The sequence below is a fragment of the Rattus norvegicus genome, chromosome 1 (genome assembly GCF_036323735.1).
Source record: "Rattus norvegicus strain BN/NHsdMcwi chromosome 1, GRCr8, whole genome shotgun sequence".
Taxonomy (NCBI): domain Eukaryota; kingdom Metazoa; phylum Chordata; class Mammalia; order Rodentia; family Muridae; genus Rattus; species Rattus norvegicus.
This window is the reverse complement of record NC_086019.1, coordinates 234016181-234039184: the sequence shown is the minus strand read 5'-3', so window position 1 is coordinate 234039184 and position 23004 is coordinate 234016181. Positions and strand designations below refer to the sequence as shown.

General features: G+C 42.4%; 1 pseudogene; it reads right to left on the bottom strand.

Moving 5' to 3' along the window:
• Window positions 1-22282: 22282 nt before the first annotated feature.
• On the bottom strand, window positions 22283-22693 carry Rps17-ps1 (ribosomal protein S17, pseudogene 1; annotated as a pseudogene).
• Window positions 22694-23004: the final 311 nt, after the last annotated feature.

Sequence of the window (23004 nt, the reverse complement as noted above, 5' to 3'; positions counted from 1 at the left end):
CTTGATCATGGTGGATGATTGTTTTGATGTGCTCTTGAATTCGGTTTGCCAGAATTTTATTGAGTATTTTTGCGTCGATATTCATAAGGGAAATTGGTCTGAAGTTCTCTTTCTTTGTTGTGTCTTTGTGTGGTTTAGGTATAAGAGTAATTGTGGCTTCGTAGAAGGAATTCGGTAGTGCTCCATCTGTTTCAATTTTGTGGAATAGTTTGGATAATATTGGTATGAGGTCTTCTATGAAGGTTTGATAGAATTCTGCACTAAACCCGTCTGGACCTGGGCTCTTTTTGGTTGGGAGACCTTTAAAGACTGCTTCTATTTCCTTAGGAGTTATGGGGTTGTTTAACTGGTTTATCTGTTCCTGATTTAACTTCGATACCTGGTATCTGTCTAGGAAATTGTCCATTTCCTGAAGATTTTCAAGTTTTGTTGAATATAGGTTTTTATAGTAAGATCTGATGATTTTTTAAATTTCCTCTGAATCTGCAGTTATGTCTCCCTTTTCATTTCTGATTTTGTTAATTTGGACGCACTCTCTGTGTCCTCTCGTTAGTCTGGCTAAGGGTTTATCTATCTTGTTGATTTTCTCAAAGAACCAACTTTTGGTTCTGTTGATTCTTTCTATGGTCCTTTTTGTTTCTACTTGGTTGATTTCAGCTCTGAGTTTCATTCTTTCCTGCCTTATACTCCTCCTGGGTGTATTTGCTTCTTTTTGTTCTAGAGCTTTTAGGTGTGCTGTCAAGCTGCTGACATATGCTCTTTCCTGTTTCTTTCTGCAGGCACTCAGCGCTATGAGTTTTCCTCTTAGCACAGCTTTCATTGTGTCCCATAAGTTTGGGTATGTTGTATCTTCATTTTCATTAAATTCTAAAAAGTTTTTAATTTCTTTCTTTATTTCTTCCTTGACCAGGTTATCATTGAGTAGAGCATTGTTCAATTTCCACGTATATGTGGGCATTCTTCCCTTATTGTTATTGAAGACCAGTTTTAGGCCGTGGTGGTCCGATAGCACGCATGGGATTATTTCTATCTTTCTGTACCTGTTGAGGCCCGTTTTTTGACCAATTATATGGTCAATTTTGGAGAAAGTACCATGAGGAGCTGAGAAGAAGGTATATCCTTTTGCTTTAGGATAGAATGTTCTATAAATATCCGTTAAGTCCATTTGGCTCATGACTTCTCTTAGTCTGTCGACATCACTGTTTAATTTCTGTTTCCATGATCTGTCCATTGATGAGAGTGGTGTCTTGAAATCTCCCACTATTATTGTGTGAGGTGCAATGTGTGCTTTGAGCTTTAGTAAGGTTTCTTTTACGTATGTAGGTGCCCTTGTATTTGGGGCATAGATATTTAGGATTGAGAGTTCATCTTGGTGGATTTTTCCTTTGATGAATATGAAGTGTCCTTCCTTATCTTTTTTGATGACTTTTAGTTGGAAATTGATTTTATTTGATATTAGAATGGCTACTCCAGCTTGCTTCTTCTGACCATTTGCTTGGAAAGTTGTTTTCCAGCCTTTCACTCTGAGGTAGTGTCTGTCTTTGTCTCTGAGGTGTGTTTCCTGTAGGCAGCAGAATGCAGGGTCCTCGTTGCGTATCCAGTTTGTTAATCTATGTCTTTTTATTGGGGAGTTGAGGCCATTGATATTGAGAGATATTAAGGAATAGTGATTATTGCTTCCCTTTATATTCATATTTGGATGTGAGGTTATGTTTGTGTGCTTTCATTCTCTTTGTTTTGTTGCCAAGACGATTAGTTTCTTGCTTCTTCTAGGGTATAGCTTGCCTCCTTATGTTGGGCTTTACCATTTATTATCCTTTGTAGTGCTGGATTTGTAGAAAGATATTGTGTAAATTTGGTTTTGTCATGGAATATCTTGGTTTCTCCATCAATGTTAATTGAGAGTTTTGCTGGATACAGTAACCAGGGCTGGCATTTGTGTTCTCTTAGGGTCTGTATGACATCAGTCCAGGATCTTCTGGCCTTCATAGTTTCTGGCGAGAAGTCTGGTGTGATTCTGATAGGTCTCCCTTTATATGTTACTTGACCTTTTTCCCTTACTGCTTTTAATATTCTTTCTTTATTTTGTGCGTTTGGTGTTTTGACAATTATGTGACGGGAGGTGTTTCTTTTCTGGTCCAATCTATTTGGAGTTCTGTAGGCTTCTTGTATGTCTATGGGTATCTCTTTTTTTAGGTTAGGGAAGTTTTCTTCTATGATTTTGTTGAAGATATTTACTGGTCCTTTGAGCTGGGAGTCTTCACTCTCTTCTATACCTATTATCCTTAGGTTTGATCTTCTCATTGAGTCCTGGATTTCCTGTATGTTTTGGACCAGTAGCTTTTTCCGCTTTACATTATCTTTGACAGTTGAGTCAATGATTTCTATGGAATCTTCTGCTCCTGAGATTCTCTCTTCCATCTCTTGTATTCTGTTGGTGAAGCTTGTATCTACAGCTCCTTGTCTCTTCTTTTGGTTTTCTATATCCAGGGTTGTTTCCATGTGTTCTTTCTTGATTGCTTCTATTTCCATTTTTAATTCCTTCAACTGTTTGATTGTGTTTTCCTGGAATTCTTTCAGGGATTTTTGTGTCTCCTCTCTATGGGCTTCTACTTGTTTATTTATGTTTTCCTGGAATTCTTTCAGGGATTTTTGTGTCTCCTCTCTATGGGCTTCTACTTGTTCATTTATGTTTTCCTGGAATTCTTTCAGGGATTTTTGCGATTCTTTCAGGCATTTTTGCGATTCCTCTCTGTAGGCTTCTACTTGTTCTCTAAGGGAGTTCTTCATGTCTTTCTTGAAGTCCTCCAGCATCATGATCAAAAATGATTTTGAAAATAGATCTTGCTTTTCTGGTGTGTTTGGATATTCCATGTTTGTTTTGATGGGAGAATTGGGCTCCGATGGTGCCATGTAGTCTTGGTTTCTGTTGCTTGGGTTCCTGCGCTTGCCTCTCGCCATCAGATTATCTCTAGTGTTACTTTGTTCTGCTATTTCTGACAGTGGCTAGACTGTCCTATAAGCCTGTGTGTCAGGAGTGCTGTAGACCTGTTTTCCTCTCTTTCAGTCAGTTATGGGGACAGAGTGTTCTGCTTTCGGGCGTGTAGTTTTTCCTCTCTACAGGTCTTCAGCTGTTCCTGTGGGCCTGTGTCTTGAGTTCACCAGGCAGCTTTCTTGCAGCAGAGAAGTTGGTCTTACCTGTGGTCCTGAGGCTCAAGTTCGCTCGTGGGGTGCTGCCCACGGGCTCTCTGCAGCGGCAGCAACCAGGAAGACCTGTGCCGCCCCTTCCGGGAGCTTCAGTGCACCAGGGTTCCAGCTGGTCTTTGGCTTTTTCCCCTGGCGTCCGAGATGTGTGTGCAGGGAGCAGTCTCTTCTGGTTTCCCAGGCTTGTCTGCCTCTCTGAAGGTTTAGCTCTCCCTCCCACGGGATTTGGGTGCAGAGAACTGTTTATCTGGTCTGTTTCTTTCAGGTTCCAGCGGTGTCTCAGGCAGGGGTCCTGCCGCTCCTGGGCCCTCCCCCACGGGAGCCCAGAGGCCTTATACAGTTTCCTCTTGGGCCAGGGATGTGGGCAGGGGTGAGCAGAGTTGGTGGTCTCTTCCGCTCTGCAGCCTCAGGAGTGCCCACCTGACCAGGCGGTTGGGTCTCTCTCTCACCGGGTCTGGGAGCAGAGAGCTGCTGCGGGCCTGGATCCGCGGGTGTGGGACTTCCTGAACCCCATTTTTAATAGGGTTATTTGTCTCCCTGCGCTCTAACATCTTGAGTTCTTTGTATATTTTGGATATAAGGCCTCTATCTGTTGTAGGATTGGTAAAGATCTTTTCCCAATCTGTTGGTTGCCGTTTTGTCCTAACCACAGTGTCCTTTGCCTTATAGAAGCTTTGCAGTTTTATGAGATCCCATTTGTCGATTCTTGATCTTAGAGCATAAGCCATTGGTGTTTTGTTCAGGAAATTTTTTCCAGTGCCCATGTGTTCCAGATGCTTCCCTAGTTTTTCTTCTATTAGCTTGAGTGTGTCTGGTTTGATGTGGAGGTCCTTGATCCACTTGGACTTAAGCTTTGTACAGGGTGATAAGCATGGATCGATCTGCATTCTTCTACATGTTGCCCTCCAGTTGAACCAGCACCATTTGCTGAAAATGCTATCTTTTTTCCATTGGATGGTTTTGGCTCCTTTGTCAAAAATCAAGTGACCATAGGTGTGTGGGTTCATTTCTGGGTCTTCAATTCTATTCCATTGGTCTATCTGTCTGTCTCTGTACCAATACCATGCAGTTTTTATCACTATTGCTCTGTAATACTGCTTGAGTTCAGGGATAGTATTCCCCCTGAAGTCCTTTTATTGAATTCAAGAGCACATGAAAACAATCATCCACCATGATCAAGTAGGCTTCATCCCAGACATGCAGGGATGGTTTAATATACGGAAAACCATCAACGTGATCCATTATATAAACAAACTGAAAGAACAGAACCACATGATCATTTCATTAGATGCTGAGAAAGCATTTGACAAAATTCAACACCCCTTCATGATAAAAGTCCTGGAAAGAATAGGAATTCAAGGCCCATACCTAAACATAGTAAAAGCCATATACAGCAAACCAGTTGCTAACATTAAACTAAATGGAGAGAAACTTGAAGCAATCCCACTAAAATCAGGGAGTAGACAAGGCTGCCCACTCTCTCCCTACTTATTCAATATAGTTCTTGAAGTTCTAGCCAGAGCAATCAGACAGCAAAGGAGATCAAGGGGATACAGATCGGAAAAGAAGAGGTCAAAATATCACTATTTGCAGATGATATGTTAGTATATTTAAGTGATCCCAAAAGTTCCACCAGAGAACTACTAAAGCTGATAAACAACTTCAGCAAAGTGGCTGGGTATAAAATTAACTCAAATAAATCAGTTGCCTTCCTGTATACAAAAGAGAAACAAGCTGAGAAAAAATTAGGGAAACGACACCCTTCATAATAGACCCAAATAATATAAAGTACCTCGGTGTGACTTTAACCAAGCAAGTAAAAGATCTGTACAATAAGAACTTCAAGACACTGAGGAAAGAAATTGAAGAAGACCTCAGAAGATGGAAAGATCTCCCATGCTCATGGATTGGCAGGATTAATATAGTAAAAATGGCCATTTTACCAAAAGCAATCTACAGATTCAATGCAATCCCCATCAAAATACCAATCCAATTCTTCAAAGAGTTAGACAGAACAATTTGAAAATTCATCTGGAATAACAAAAAACCCAGGATAGCTAAAGCTATCCTCATGTTTGCATTTCTAGCATTTGAGATGCATAGGAGGAAAGATTACTACAGGTTTGAGGCTAGCCTGGGTTACGAAATGAGGTTGAAGCCAGCCCAAGCTACAGAATGAGACCTGGGCTTAATGGAAACAAAACAAGAGCCCCATAGAGCTCTCAACAGAAAGCAGTCAGCAGAGTAGAAGTCAGACAAATAAAACTTTCGACTCTACCCTACATTTATATTCAGTCAATTTCCAACTAGAATAGTAAGACAATCTAATGAAGGAAATATTTTTGTCAACAAATAGCAATACTACAATCATTGAATCACATAGAGAAAATGAAATTGGAACCTGCCCCATATACACACAAATGAATTCCACAAATAGATCAACAAATTAAATGCAAGAGCTGAAATTTGAGACAACACAAAGAAATTACAGATGTAAATTCTCATGACCTTGAATTAGGCTATAGGTATTACCTTAAAATCCCAAGTTTGAAGAATGAGAGAAAAATGTGCAAATTGTATTTCAATAGAATGTAATACCTTATGATATATGGACCACCACTGAGAAAGTTAAGACAGAGTTCACATTCAGTAGACTGAGAGCAATGGCTCTCCTCCAGGGCTTGTGACATTCCCAGCCATAGGTTCTTGGTCCTATCAACCATGCCATGCATCAGTTCCACAGAAACACATTACATGCATGTTTGAAATCCTCAAAGAGAAAAATGATCATCCATAGCTTGGCTGTGGCTCGGTGGTAGCAAGTTTATTAGTGCCAGGCCCTGCCTGTGATCTGAGACACCACTGAAAAAGAGAGATAACCTACTTTGTAAATCATACAAATCTATTAAGTTTATTACTTATTATATTTATTAAAATTCCATTTGAAATGGATTTAAAAAAAAACTGAGTGAAACTATCCCCCAGAGGCTCATGTGTTTGAATACTTGGCCCACATAAGTGGGACCGTTTGGGAAGCATTGCAAGGTATGGCCTTGGGGGAGGAGGCGTGTCGCTGGGGTGGGCTTTCAGGTTTTATTAGCCGGTACAGCCACTTCCTGGTTGTGGATCAGGATGTGAGCTCTCACTTGCTGCTCCAGCACCATGCTTTCCTGCATACTGCCAACCTGCCTGCAGCAGTGGTTTGGACTCTTCCCCTCTGCATCTGCAAGCAACTATTAAATCCTTCAGTCTACATGTTGCCTTAGTGATGGTGCTTTATCATATCAACAGAAAAGCAACTTAGACACTGAATAACTCAATAGTAAAACGTCATCCGATTAAGAGTTGACAAAGGCTTTCAACATTCATGTTCTGAAGAAGATACACAAGATACAAAAGATCATTAGCTGTCAGAAAAGCAAAAGTCAGAACACAGTACAGCCTCATGGCAACTAAAATGGTTGTCATTAAAAATTCATCCTAAAAATGTTAAATTAGAACTATCATATGTAAATATCCATAGTATCCATCAACTGACAGAAGAATGAATAAAACATGCTGTATCTGTGTAATGGAACATTATTCAGGCATCAAGTGTAGTGTTTAATACAGTCTACAACATGGATAAACCTTACATACATTTTACTCAGTGAATGTAGAAGGACAAAAAGACACATTGTACTAGTCTGTTTATGTAACCTTTCTAAATTAGGTAAACCTATAGAAAAAGGCACTAAGTGGTTTCTCAGAGCTAAAAGACTTGGAGGAATGGGGGACTTGCCTGCATATAGATTTGTTTATAGATGTTATGAAAATGATCTAAATTATAATGATTGTGCCTCTCTCCGAGCATGTCAAAACAATATCAACTTCTTATATTTTAAGTATATTACACACACACACCCTTGTGCATGTGTATGATATCTAAATTATGCCTTAATATGATATACCTATCTAGTGATATATAGAAGATAGCTAGAACATGTTTATTTGTATGAAATATGTTCACTCCTGATTTGAATTATTAAAGTGTCAGAGAAGGAAGCTTGCGATTCCCGATTGCTCTGGGCTTCTGTGGGAAAAGTGGCTCTCGTGATAGAAGTTTCAGCCTTAAGGAATTAGAAGTTGTGCTAACATCAGAATGACCCAAAACATGACATCAAAACCCCTGCCCCTGGTAACATGGGGACTTGCTAAGAATTGGTGAGTGACCCCTGGACTTTAAAGTAAGAAGGGACTTAAGACATTGTTAAGAAGTGTCCTTGGGGGAGAATTTTGTATAAGCATGGGTTTCCTCAGGTCAGATTCCAGAGAAGGGCTTGAATAGTTTCCTTGAGTAGCACTCCAGGATCACAAGTGGGGAGATGGAGAAAAGAAGGCAGGAAGAAACCAGGAAAGTGTGCAATTAAACAGGATTGCTGAGGAGGGCAGCTGGGACTTGATTCTCCTGGGAATACTCTGAGAAGACATAGGTAAGGGTATGTCTGCATTTGTGCTATAGTAGAACAGACCACACAGGCTGGTCCAGATCGCATCTGCCCTCGGTGAGTGGGCCTCAGGAACACTGACTCCCCACATCTCGACCATGTCTGCCCACTGTGGAACTTTCTTCTGCTGAATGAACCCTGTGTGCCTAGGAAGAGACGTGGGAGTGCAGTGGAGGAGAGAAGCCCAGGAGGGCTGTGAGTTTCTGTGGTCAGGACGCATCTCCTCCACAATCAAATAAACAAAATGGGTTAGAGGTAACCACTGCCCTGGCCAGAAGGTCATTTCTGGTTGACTCTGCCTGCCCCACCTTAATCCTGGGTAAATTTCTCTGTTACCATCCTGCCCTCCTGTAGTTAAGATTTGGTATGAGCGTGGCTAGATTAGGAAACAGCAGAAGCAGAAGCCTTGGTAAAGTGGCTGCTGGATGCTCTGTCAGTTTGTTTCCAGAGGAGATTTACATGAGTGAGGAAGACCTCTGAAAGAAAGCCTATACCAGATCGATGGGTCTCCTGCCCCTCCTCCTCTCATTTTTTCCCTTTTCCCCCTTTTCTCCCTCTTTATCTCTTCTCTACTAGAATGGCCATCTCCCCTCCTCCTGTCCCTGAACATCAGAGGTCTGTCCCAGGAACCGGATTCTAGAATACATCTATGTCCCTTATCTGCCTCCATTCTTAAAGCCTTCAGCTTCTTGCTGTGTCATGTCATTGTTTCCTCTGCTTCTGAGCCGGGGGATCTGGAGTGAGCCGTGTTCCTAGCTTCAAGGCTACTGTATCTGTGAGCTCTGATCCTCTAGTGGGTCCTCTCTCATCCATCTTCTTACATAGCTTTATGATGCCATCCATGAAGAACTGTGAAAGGAGGCAGAAATAACTATGTCCTTTTTCCCCTTCAGTGTGTGTGTGTGTGTGTGTGTGTGTGTGTGTGTGTGTGTGTGTGTGTGTGTGTGTGTGAGAGAGAGAGAGAGAGAGAGAGAGAGAGAGAGAGAGAGAGAGAGAGAGAAGGGGGAAGGGGGAAGGGGAGAGGAGAGAAAGAAAGGAGGGTGTCAAATTTTTTATTTCTGTGAGGCTTGAGTGTCTGCGATCATCACACTAGCAGACAAAGTCCATACAGGAGAGGTTGAGGCATGATTACCTGAGAAACAACATTCCTATCCAGATGCTCAGTGTTCTGTGGGTCCAATCCTGAAGTCTGAGGCACACTCATGGAGGAGAGGGACACATTGCCTTGGTGCAGTGCCATCTTCCCTGAGCTTCCCATCTGCTTCTGCCTCATATGCCTTCTGTCTCCCAGTACACGGAGCATGAGGGAGGAAACTGAACAGTTGTGTCTAACTCAGAGTTGCAGTGGTTTGACAATACTCCAGGTTATTTCTTGCTCATATCAGAGTTCTCCCTGCTTGGTCAGTAGTTTTTCCTTCACTTGGACTTCAAAACCATTCTCTAGGTAGACAGAGAGCTCGGCAGCTACATGATGAATAGGCAACAAAGAGAGAAGATGGGATCCTTACTGCTCCAAGCTCTATCAGTACATCCCTTAGCAAGAATATGACATGTGACCATACGTGCCTGTGCAGAGATGGTGTGCAAACCACACATGGGTAGACCGTGAGACTGGATTGGACAACCAGCTCTCACACCATGGTGCTGGGTGTTAAACTGTTTTCCCACTGCCCTCTTTTAGCATCTTTTGCCATGTGCTGATAGCTGCTGACCATGGGTGTGGTTATAAACATGTCCACTCATGTGCTGTAGCTCTGAAAGGAGGATGGCACTCCTTAATGTCCAACAGAGAAAGAATAGTCTACTGCAAAGAACGTTCATGGCCATTTTGCAGCTATTGAACAAAGGCAGCCTTGAAACATAGGAGCTCTGGGAGGAGGAATATCAGATGGCTTGGTGCATTTAAAAATCAGGGGGACAAAGAGCTGTTACCTTGACACGTGAGAAGGACAGGGCAGTCCAGCAGCTCCCTCCCTATGCCCCATCCTTTCTCTCAGGAAATCACATGGGTGAGCCCATGTGAAGGTTTATAGACGTCATGCTTCTCTCCATCCCCACCACTGGCAGCCCAGGCAGGCCCACCTCTGTTGGTGGGATTGTTGCAAATGTTTACTAACTGGTTCTGTGCTTTGTAACAAAAATAGGATTAGAACCTATTCCCCAGTCAGGGCCTAGAGCCTCTTCAGTTATTCTCCAAGTGGAAATCATAAAGTCTAACCCTTTCCTCACACCATCCAGAGATCTACATGCCACCATCTTGGCTTCAACCCCTCTACATCCCCAGATTCTAACTTCCACTGTTGCTGTGACCCTCTTTTGACTCTGAGTGTATCCTGTCTCTGAGTCATAGCAAATGACACTCTGACTTCCAGAAATGTCTGCCCCTTTCTCTCTTCCTTCCTTCTTTCAATGTCCTTCCTTTCCAACTGTTTAACTTCCACTCCATGTCGCTACCACTTCCTCTGGGACAGTTTCTCTAGTAACCTCAGGTTATACTAACTTCTTTCCTGTCTGGCCTCAGTACTCTGTTTATGCCCCTTGCAGTGGATTTGACTCTGAGGATTGTTTTCTGGACATTAGTCATGGAGTGGGTATTTTGTTGTTGTGTTCTCTCTCTCTCTCTCTCTCTCTCTCTCTCTCTCTCTCTCTCTCTCTCTCTCTCTCCCCCTCCCTACCTCCCTCCCTCCCTCCCCCTCCTCCCCTCTCTCTCTCCTTCTCCCTCTCCCTCCCTCCCTCTCTCGCTCTCATGTAGATCGTACAAGAAACCCATTTTATTTAACAAAGAAGCTCTATATAAAACAAGAAGCAATGTTGGTAACTACTGGTAAAAGCACTTCACATGATCCCTCCGCATTTATTTAATTCAACACCATAATGAAGGTTTAACATTAAATTTTCTAGATGCATACCTGTGATTCCAGCACTCAAGAATGAATGCCAGGCAACTCCTGGGTTGATATCAGTTAGGCTAAATGTAAGACCCTGCTCAAAACAGCAGTAATGACAAAAACATCTCTGTTTGGGTATTCTTTGGGTGCAGTTAGTTGGTTGCTTGGTTGGTTATTAATATCCTAGGAGACAAGCTGGTACAATCTCATTTGCTCTCTGTAAGTGAGGGCTTGAAGAGCCTTATTTGGACACAAGGAATCAAGTACACACAGGGTTAAGACTCTGCCGTGGAGTCCTAAGTGTCTGGTTTGAGTTCTATCAATAGGATTGGCCAGCCATGTGACCTTGAACAATAAAAAATGCTCCCTGAGTCCTAGCAGAATGTCTGCTGCACAGTAAGAGCCCAGCAGCTGGTAGCAATGGTGACTGGTATTATATTCTCCACAAAAGTAATATTAATTTGATCATTTCCCTGCTTTAATCTTGCTGTCAGAGGCTGACTAAGGCATCACCAGGGGCTTTGTACACGGTGTGCAGGAAAAGCAGTCAAGAATGACGAGCTCTGTGAGATTATGGGGGAAAGTAGTGCTTTCCACTGGACAGACAAGAAAACCCACACTGGGCAGGGTTTGGTGACCTGCTTCTGGTCACGTAGCCAGCCAAGGCAGAGCTGAAGCTCTAAGTAGGTCTTCTGACTCCAACACCAGCTCCTACCACACAACAGCCTCTGGGTCTTACAGTTTCCGTGTCTCACAGAGTTCTCAGCTCTTTTTAAGATCAAATAGAACTTTGGAGGCTAAAGATGCATCCTCTGTCCATTCATTCACAGTTTGCTGGGATTTTAACCCAGGGGCCTTCTGCTCACGCTCCAGCATGCTCACTTGAGGCTTTCTTCCCTCAGATCAGCTCCCAGAGGCAAATGTACCTTTGGATGGTGTGGCTTCTGCGGGACTGGGTTGCAAATGCCACTGATGCCTCACACTCCCAAGGCTCATAGATCCCTGGGGTTTCTGTTCAGTGAGGGTGTTTATCTTCATCCAATTGGACATTAGGGAGTTCCAGATCTCACTGCATATTTCCCACAAGAACTAAGGACCTGCCTCAATGATTTACTTTGCAGAAGTGGATGTTGGGCACAGAAATAAATAGTACTCCTTGTTCAGGCTTTAGTGGAAGTGGTTGTGTGGTGTCTCCTGGGCACCATTCTGCCATCTTTTGCATCTGCGACATAATCAATCATAATTGTATATACCCTCCAGATCAGGTGCTTCAGCCATGGAAAGCTGCTTTGCCCATCTCCCATTGTCATGGAGAGTGGTTTTCTATGGAAGCAGTGTTAGTGTTCATGCCTTCCTAAGGATGGGAGGATTCTAGGAGCCTGGTGGCTCCTGGGGTCTTGTGTAATAAGAACTTCAAGAGAAGAAAGGGGAAAAGGTGGAAAATTCTAGCATTGTTTCAAGAATGTTTCTTATCATTGGCTGTTCAATGCACAGAGGAAAGTTCAGGGAAGGTATTTGGGTCATCAGTCAAGTCAAAAGCCAGAACCAGGAGAGTGGCTATGAAGTAATCAACAAGTTGCAGGGGCTACGTATTTCTTCATGGGAGTTCTGAGAGTGAAACTGCAGACATCCATACTTCTAACAACGCAGTGCACCTCTGTAAGTGAAGTGTGAATCTTTTTTATAGGTAATTTCTGTTTGAATCTTGGGGATTGAATCCAGGGCCTCATACAAGCGAGGCAAACCCTTTACCACAGAGCTATATCCTCCATCTTTTCTCTACCTTTTATTTTTTACATGTATTTAATGTATGTCTATCATATCCATTCCCTAATCCTCCCCCACCCCAACTCTCCCAACACCACTCCTAACTTGATGACCTCTTTTACTTTTTCATATAACTACTGAGTCCCATGGGGTCTGTCCATACTCACATTAAGCATAGAGCCACCCACTGGTGCATGGACAATAGCCACTAAAGATAAATGACTCTCTGCTAACACCCACAGACTGCCAATAGCTCTTCAGCTGGGGTGGGTCTTCCAATGCTGGGACTTTGACAGGGTTGGTCTTGTATGGGTAACCATAGCTGCTGTGCCTTCATGAATGCCAAAACTATGACATGCCCAGAAGACCATGTTCCACAACACTCCTATTAACACTTCTGCATTAAGGTGTTATTATTATTTCCATTTCTCTGGATGCCTTTTCAACCTACTAGAGGAATCTTGGTTGATTAGTTCTTGAATGTTTTGGTATTTTCGAATCCTGTAGGATTTGGTGTCTCATAATCTCCCTAGAACCTTCTGAACTAGAATCTGCAACAGTCGGAAACGGGACTTATCTAACATCCTTCATTCCCCACAATCTGTTTTCTGAACCTCTATTCCCACTGCTCTGTCAGCTCCCTCCAATATGACAGTGCCTTGCTGCAGGGCCAGGGTGATCTGTCCAGGGCAGCTGCAAGTTGAAATGGAAGGCATCTTATGAGTGTGCCCAGTTGTTCCATTTAAGGCAGGATTCAGTGCTGCTTCTCGAGTCTATTGTTCTCTTGGTACCCAGTGGCCGAAAGAGCCTGCACAAACAAATTAGGCAAATGAATTGAAAGAAAGAATAGCAAGTATCTGGCTTAGCAAGTTAATGAACATCCTTTCTAGACTAGAGAATATCTGCTGAGAAACCTTGATAATACCTGCATACATTTGCATGAATTACAGGACAGAGAAAGAAGAAATACCACAACATTCCACCTTTGCTATTCTTTTTAGGAACTTTTGGAAGACAAAGACCTTAAATTATTTTATTCTCTGAAATTTAAAATAATTTGAGGTGTTATTATTTTCATTTCCTAGCCTGATTTTTGTTTCTGATAACTGTCCTTCCACTCTCTCTGGTGTCTGGTCAGCACTACCTGGACTTGCCGTATCTAAGTTCATTGATGTATTGGTTGTACAGGGGTGAATGGAAGCAAGAGAAGGGCGAGACAGAGAAGGCTGAAGAGCAGACAAGCCTGGAGTTCTGATTCCTGGGTCCACTGTTTATCAGAGAGACCGTGCGCAGAGTACTTAGCCCTGGAATATGGTGAACTTGTCTGTGCATATGATTCTGAGTAATTACATAAGGAAAGTACCTTGAATCTGCTTATCACAGTCAATGTGTGATACATTTTAAGTTATCATCACCCTATTGCATTGTTAGGAGATAGATGACTCATCTATCATGCCATGTCATATCACTCAAACTCGACATTTACTCAACATACAGTACTTTTACATATAATAGTATTGTACATAGATAGCCAGGTACTGATTGATTGTACATTGCCACATCTGTGCCTATGTATTTCAGCCAAAGTCACACATTCCCTGATTGATTGTACACTGCCACATGTGTGCCTATGTGTGTATTTCAGCCATAGTCACACATTCCTCCGAGCCCTCCAAGCATCCCGTTGACTTTCTGTTGCAGGCCTGACCTTTACTTTTTTCTCCTGTGCACACTGAAGTGCAATCCGGTGGTGTTCTGGTCCTTCCACTGAAACAGTGTTCAACCTGTAGCCCAGTTGACCTCTTTCCCATTCAGGGGAAGCCCTCTGAGTTCCAAGCCCTGTTGTGAGCTTTCCCTGAACAATTATCAGTCGCATTTACGGACCTGGCTCTCATCTCCCCAACAGCATTCCAAACATTTACTTGTTTCCACATATTGGAATGGAACTGTTTGGAATCATGGAAGTTTATGCTCTTATAGCTTAAGGACTGGCTAGAATTACTGTGAACTCATGTTTCCTGCCATGCTCTGAGGTGGTCAGAGTTAGGACAGCATGGGGAAAAGGATGAGGTTTTCAAGCGCCTTCGAGTTCTTATTCTGGGGAAGAAACAAAGACGGAGCCAGAAACATGGCAGAGAAAATATGGTATAGAGAGCTTGGGCCCATGGAAAACACTTGTTATTGACACCTCCTCTCGCTACACTTTCTTCTGGGTTATAAAACAACACATTCAAGAAGGAGGGAGCCCTTCCTCTGGCGTGAGAGGATGGAAAAAAAATCGGCTTATGCCAACAGATGGAAATCCTATCTCTCCTTTTTTGAGACTGATTTTGGAAAAGGCAGGTGATCTCAGTTCTGACCAATAAGACCATAGGGGCAGTCAGGGAATAGATTCTTCCTCAAGACCCTTGCTTCCTGTTACCAAAGGCCACATATAGATGCAGTTGCTTAAGAGCATGGTTCTTGGAGCTACAGCACTGTGATCAGACAATCCAGTGGCCCAAGGTCACAACAGTAAAGAGTCACAGAGGGCAGAGTCAGTAAGTAGTCTTAAATTGCAAAGCAATATGGGAAAATCTGCTTCTGGACTTTGCCTGGTTTGTGAGTCAACTAAACGTGTCCTTCCATCAACCACTGTGTCTTTTGTATTATTGCCATCATAGACATCATGTGCGATAGGCACAATTCAATTTGTGCTTTAATTTATTGTTGTTGCACCTCCACATTGTATTTGAATGATTTTTGTATTCCTGGCACTAAGGTAATCTCGGCACTTAGAAAGTCTTTCAGAAATAAATGAAAGACTTGTTCAGAAATGAAAACTTCCAAAGTTGCTGAAATATGAAGATCCAGATCCATTGTCTGTATGACTTTTAGATGCATTACTACCAGTTTGGTTCTGTCTATGACAAAAGGATGACTTGAAAAACACTATGGGGTGTGACATTATGTAATAAAAATACAATGTCATCTGCCAGTAAATAAATAACGACTGGTCTAATAACCACTTAGAATGCCCAGAAATATCATCATCCAAATAGATACTGCCATCCATATACAGATTCAAATCATGCATACAATGGCAGAATATTTAAAGTTTAAGGACATGCACTTAGCAGGTATACATTTCATCTACCAAGCACTTCCCTGTGCAGTAGGGAAGAGAGAGGAGCAGCCATGAAGCCTCTGTCCTTGAATACTCACAGTACAACAGAGGATGAATAGCACACACGAAGACACCTACACACTTCAAGCCTTGTACCATCATTAGCAGAGTGTGACGCTACCTCTGTGTTAATTAGGAAAACTAAAATTCTTAAACATCCATCCTTGATGAAATGGTATCCGTGAGAACTTCCCCTACTTGACCTTCCTTGCCTAAGTTTGTTTGGCGAGGCTACTTTCTGCTATTACTGCCCTTGGTCCTCAAAATCCCCCCGACAGGCTCCAGGAGCACCTGCTTCCCGGACTGTGGTTTGACCCAGGACAGCCACTTCAAGGCAAAATCAAGTTTAAAAAATGGTGAAGACTTAGGGGCATTTTATTTTTCTAGGTTGGAGGACACTAAGTAGAGCCAAGCTTTACTACAAACAAGGAAATACAAATCAAATACAAATTGGGCCTCATTCAACTTCCTTCTAACTGTGACTCCTGTACTTAACTCCTTTGGAAAATCATCCTCAAGGCTACAGCCCAGTTCCCGTGGAACGCAAGCGCCCAAAGACTGTGAACTTCACACCCTTGGTTTTATGTCTTGTTTGCCTAAAGCGGGCATTGCTGGGAACTGGTTTCCTGTGCTTCTTTCAGAAAGTGTGGCTCCTCCTCCTGAGTCCTGTACATCTTCTGTATACACTTAGATCCTTACACGCATTGCTTCTGCTGCGGCTCCAGCTGTATCTTTTGCCTCTCTGACAGACAAGGATGCGGTAGCATCCTAACTGGGTAGGAATAAATCCAAGCTCCCCCGCTTACAGAAGTGAGATTCAACTGGAGATTAGCACCTGTGGCTCAGTTTGTACACCTCGAAGGTGGAATCTAATCACCTTTCCTCAAGGACTTCCAACACACGCTTCCGGTTTAATCAGCTTGCATCACTGACTGCCTCCGGACTGACCTCCTGTGGTCACTGTGCACACCGTCTCATGTTTGTGAACCCACAAGCATGCCCACGTGGTACGTAGGACTCAGCCTGCATCTTGGTTTGCGGTGAGCAGTTATTAGACCGTGACCTTGGCCCTTTTCTGTCCATTGGTTGTGCCTCAATAAAGCACTTAAAATTGTTGGTTACCTTGAACCTCACTTTTGGATCTTTTTCTTTCTCTACAGGTTAAATGTCTTTCTCTATAGGTTTCTTAATGTCTAAATGCACCAAGCTGCATACCATGAGGGTCCTTTGTGGCTATTTCTCTTCTGAGAATACGGAGACTCAAAAGAATGAGCCAGCCAGAGAGGACCACTCAAGACAGTTTGAAGCCAAATGAAAGTCTTTATTCCAGCCAGCTGGGACGAGCTCTGGTATGTGGGATCTAAGTGTAGCCCGAGCACTTAGAGCAAGGCGGTTGTCAAGGTTAAAAGCCTGGTGTCGGGGTTGGGGATTTAGCTCAGTGGTTAGAGCGCTTACCTAGGAAGCGCAAGGCCCTGGGTTCGGTCCCCAGCTCCGAAAAAAGAACCAAAAAAAAAAAAAAAAAAAAAAAAAAAGCCTGGTGTCTTATGCTGAAGCTGCAGGTAGAAGGGTGTACGCATGTGTGTGTAAGCAAGCAGTTTAACAGAAGCTAAGTTAGGTAGGACATCTTGACTTCAGATTCCTAGAACAGAACTGGATAATTTTCCAATATGATTCTATAGAATCAAGGAGATCAAACTTGAAGTGCCTCAGCAAGAATATAAGATGGATGAAACTCTGTACTGTCTTACCCTGTCATGAGTATTCATGTAGTATCATTCATATATATATATATATATATATATATATATATATATATATATACTTATTTTATAATTACATAAAAGTTATAATTTGTGATAATTTATAATTATTAATTTATAATTATGTAGAATATTATTCATATTAGAAATAAAATATATTAGAAATAAAAATTAAAAAGTACAAGAATAAAGTTGAAAGGCATTCATGTCCGTAGTACTCAGATTGTTATGATTGATGTTTAGTGCATATCCATTTTTACAAAAGAAAAAAAGAAAGAGGAAAGAATTTGTTAGTGTTTTATAACCTTTTCCAATGTAGTCCTACCATTCTGTTTTTAAGGCGTCCTTGTATTTCATGGAATGGGGACTGCACAATTATTTTACCAGCCTCTATTGGGAAAGATATACATGGCTTTAGTGTTTAGCAATGCCGCTGTGACGAGCTTCGGTGCTAAATCATTGCATCTCACAGGAGCTCCACTCAACTTAAATTTCCATTTTTCACAGCACTCCTCCAGGTCTTGTTTGAATTTCCTGGTCTTTGAGGGAATTCAGAATTGCTTTATTATGCACTACATCCTCTGAACGTTTCCTCTGAAAGATGTACACGCCACTGGAACAAATTGTAGCCCTTTACACAGATAGGACAGGAGGAAGCAAGGGCACCATTGGCTGGAGTGGGCTGGTACAGGAAATCTCCTTTCAGCCACAGACTTGCTGGGCACTTGGGCTACTCAGAAGCCCTGTTGTGACTCACAGTGCTATTTCCTTCTTGAGTGTTATTTGCTATGTTTCCTTGGTGCTAATGACTGCAAATTGCTAATGGCTGTGAAAAGCTAATTGTTTTGCAAGGTGTTTCTGTCCTGATTATCAGGGGAGCACACAGTCACAGTTAAGCAGAGATACATTAGCGCCTCTGACACAATGCTTTTGGGGAATCTTCCTCTCAGGCTTGCAAAGAACTAAGCCTCTACTGACCCAGAACCAGGAGGATTGTGCCACTGCCAGCAACTCAAAGCAAAGGAAAGGGGTTTAGGGAGCACTTCCCGGGAGTAAACAGAGGAAGCAGGACACAGTGTGCTGCAATTCTGGACTGAGAAGTGAACAACAGAAAGGCTCCTCTTTGCAGGCACATCTCCTAAAATGATACCATGTACTAAATGCACCAAGCTGGATACCATGAGGGTCCTTTGTGGCTATTTCTCTTCTGAGAATACGGAGACTCAAAAGAATGATTTCCACCAAACTATTTTACTCCAGGGACTAGTGTCTAAATTTCTTGTTTGCTTGATGTGTTTTTGTTGTTGAAATGGGGTCTCACTATTTAGCTCAGGGACCAGCTAACTCACCGTGTAGCTCAGGCTGGGCCAGTTTCCTGATAATGGAATTACTAGCGTGCATCACCATTTAAGGTTTAGAGACTGGTCTCTTAATCACTATTGAATAATACTTCCTGGAAACTCGTGGGCTGGCCTTAGGGCTTGACTATGGGTGGCTGTGTGTGCATGTGCATGCTCGCCTGTGTGTCCCTGCCTTCCTGCCTGTGTGTGTGCTCATGCCGGCACATGTGGACAGCATTGATTAGGCATGGAAATATCAGAACACTGATTCATTATAGCCCATGATTATCTCATGAAAGTAGGGCTGGTCAAACAGCAAGGAAACAACTCCAAACTAGTTGCACTAGTTAGTGAATATTCCCCTCTGCTGTATTCCTGTTTGGAAGGCACAATGCCTTCTCCCCTACCTCCACAGAGGTCCTGTGTTCTAGAAAATCTGCATAAAAGCAAGTATTAGTTTACCTGTCATTGCTCTGTCCTTTGACTTCAGTTCAGCCGTGGGTTTGACAGCTAAAATGAGGGGCAATAATGCTTCTAGAATGTACTTCTAGAAGTGTTGTAGCAGTATTTGCATGGGTTCATTGCATGCAACTGGAGAGAAAGCATTGTTGGGCGTTATTATCTTCCACCTGGAAAAGTGGGCCCTTACCAATTTATTATCTCCATCTCTCTACCAGCCCTAAATTAAGTGACTAGTCCCTCCTTGCTCCTGCCAAACATCCTTGGCCACCTACCAGTAGCGAAGGCCTCAGGCCCTAACTCCCCCTGGGACCTTACATGGTTTTTGTATCCTTCTTCCTCCAAAGCATGGCAGAAAATCCCTCTCTCCTTCCTTGTGTCTGCCTTTTCCTACTGGGACCTGGAATTCCCGCCTGTATCATCCGCCCAGCAATTGGCCCCCGGCCTCCTTTATTGACAACTCAAGAACCAATTGGGAAATAGGATGTTAGTATCAGAACCTCCCCTTACACGGACCTTCCTCCCTGGCCCCCAATGTCTTAAACGCATCTCTCCACTTCTGCCTTCCTTTCCCAGATACTACCTGCTTCCTACCCCTAATTTCACTTGCAAAATTATTATACTTCTAATTCTTAGAATTTTTCAAAAGAAAAAAAAAGTAATAGAATTGGCAGCAATAGAAATTAATGGAGAAGCTATGCCTGGGATTGCCAGGAAGCATTAGCTGAATTTGATCTTTCACATTTTTTGAGAAAGAAAGCAGAGGGACCCATGCATTGGGAGGGCAGCTGCTAATGCATGGCAGGAACAACAACTTTAAAAAGTCAAACATCACCATTTACAGATAAAGGACAAGCTGTCCGGGAGACCAGAGACTCAGGGCGGGTGTGTGAAGAACCAGACTCACCTGCCAATCCCTCATCCTTTTCTCCTGCCTCATTAGCTTAACAGAGATAGCAGGTGACTTTATCGGCTTGGCTATTAACAGGGCAAAGAATTGGCATTAAAGTTAATGTTAAACTCTCAACCAACTCACTGGATTCAATAATGAGATCTGGTGTGAGCAAAATGAAGTAAAGACAGAAGTGTCCGAATTTCCAGCTCTTCAATGAGTGGTAGGTGCTGATGGGGCCGACAAACTATTCCTGGCATAATTATTCCAAGCAGATGCAGTAAGGGAGCTTGGTGCAAATGATTGATCTTCAGAGAAGCACAGAAAGCACAAGGAGGCTTCTGTAGTATAAAAAAGATGCCTCCCTGGGTTAGTCCTGTTGGATTCTGTCAGGTCTCAGTGAAAGATGAGTTATTGCAGTCTGCCATTCCTGTTAGTCACCATTGGCTAGGGCAAAGTGAGGTCTACTTCCAGGATTGTTCAGCTGATGTTGCCAACAACCATTCCTCAAGACAGGACTGTCACAAGGAGCAACAGTTTACAAGCGGCATCGGTAACAGCAATACATCTTGCTTGCATTTGAAGCAAAGCCAATGACATTCAGTTTCCAGAAGAATCCTTCCTAGGACTCCTGTGGGATCCTGTGGGAGAGAGCCAATGATTAGCATTTACCTGCTACCTCCCTCCACCTGTTTCTGCAGCTAGCACATGTAAACTCCTTAATAATCTTTGCCCCTTTTCTATATCCCATGATCAGTTATGCTTTCCTAGTTCAGGGTGCTACATTTTCTCATTCGAATTACTTGATACAATAGACAATAAAAAAGCCTTTTGCCCCGGAGATTCACCACCCACTCTGCTTCAGGATACCTTAAAAAAAATCCACACCTGATTGTGTTATTTCATTGTTAAAAATATTTAGCTATCCTCCAAAGTTTTGAGGCTGAAGTTCAAAGTTTTTAGCTTGGCAAAATGAAAATGTGAGCAGACATCATATGAGTCTTTTTTTTTTTAAAGAAAGGTATAGAAGGCCCTAGACCACAAGTAAGTGTATCCTATAATATCTTCTTGTGATAGTAGAAGAGAGTGGGCCTTCTTGGATATAATCTGAGTGGCTAGACATAAGAATTGGGTTCTCTAAAGCCAAAGCTAGGGATAGAAATTCCCATCTGGGTAGGGTTGTATAATGGGCTGAAGCTTTGTCCCCCAAAATTCACTTGTCCAAATCGTGGTGCCTGGTGTGATGGAATGAGGAGGAGGGGGGCTCTTTAAGAAGTAAATAAGTATTAGGTCATGGTATAGAGCCTCCAAGAGTGAGGTAAATAAAGGTTTTTATTAAGGGGCCACCAAGAACCTTCTAATCTTCCCACCATGTGAACATGTTACGCTAGGAAACTTTTTGCCAAATCGTGCTGTATTAAATATGCCTAAATAGAGAGCCCAGGGTCAATTAGACTCTAGAAGTTTGTACCAACACTGGCCACTTAGCAGTTTTGAACCAGATTTCTGTCTTTCCTCATGTGAATTGTTACTTTGCTGGTGGTGGCCTTTGCAAAGGCCCCAATACTCAAGAATCCCTACTGCAGGCCATTACTACTCACCAGCTGATAGAATTAGCTTTACCCCTCTACCCAGGGACCAAAGTCTAAGGTAGGTAGGTATTTGTTGGGCAGATAAATATAATGGCCTTCAGGAAACAATAATGTCATTGAGAATTGTAGCCACAGGAAGGGAAAGACCTCCATGCCAAGACTAGGTATGTGGGTTAGGGGAGAGAAGGGAGTGCTTAAATTTTTCCTAAAAAGTAGAATGTATTCATTCATCCACTCATTCATTCATTCACTCACTTATTAATTCATTCATTCATTCAGTTGAAGCTTATTAGGTACCATGTTAGTAATCTACTAGAAATAATATAGAACATTAGAAAATGACTTCTGCAATCTAATACCTTTCATTTTAGTTTTTAGAGAAAAATGTATTAATCAATATTAAGACATACTTACAGTAGAACAAATTTGGCACACATATTGGGGGTATTAAAAAATCCAAACACAGTGCTGAAGAGATGTCTCAGTGGTTAAGAGCCCTGACTATTCCTCCAGAGGTCTTGAGATTAAGTCCCAGCAACCACATGGTGGCTCACAACTATCTGTAGTGGTATCCCATGCCCTCTTGTGGTGTGTCTGAAGACAACTACAGTGTACTCATGTTCATAAAATAAATAATTTTTAAAAAAATTCCAAATACATTTTAAAAGGTAAATATATTAATTTTTGGTTTTGTTTCTAGGCTTATTGAACATATGACATACCAAATTAAACAACTCCACATGTTTTTTTTTTTAATTTATCCCAACCATAGGCTGAGTGAGCTGGAGGTTAGAGAGACTGCCAAAGTCCAGAAGTGTCAGCATGTCCTTGGTGTCAGGCTCTACCTCAATGATCTCCTCCTGATCGAGGGTTGAGACCTCAGGAAAATAATTATCTCTCCTTTCTCTTTCTTCTTCCTTCACCTGGATAGAGATACCTCTCACAGGGCCTCTCTGAACCCACTCCATCAGATGCATGACATAGCTGGCTATCTTGCTTTGACGTTTCTTGCTGGGGATGATGGCAATCTCCTTGCACACACACTTGTTGGTGTGGAAGTCATCACCCAGGCGCGTGTGCTACTTCTCAATGATGACTTGGTCACCTTCTTCACAGTCTTGGTGGGAACACAGTCCATGTTGGCCGGTCTTGTTAAAAGAGGTAAATATATTAATTTAAAATTAATTTTTGATTAAAAATCTGCATACAATGTATTTGAATCATCTTCTTTCCTCTCTGGCTTTTCTCAGATCCTCCCCAACTCCCTATCCCCATCTCAACTTCATGCTTTCTCTTTCTCTCTCTCAAAAGGAAGAAATTAAGACAAACTGAACAACAAGAAAACAAAACGACACAAAAACATGGAGTCCATTTGTGTTTGTAGCATAAGATGTTTAGCTGGGACATTGCCTGTCCCATTATACAGTGACTCCATTTAAATCCCTTTCA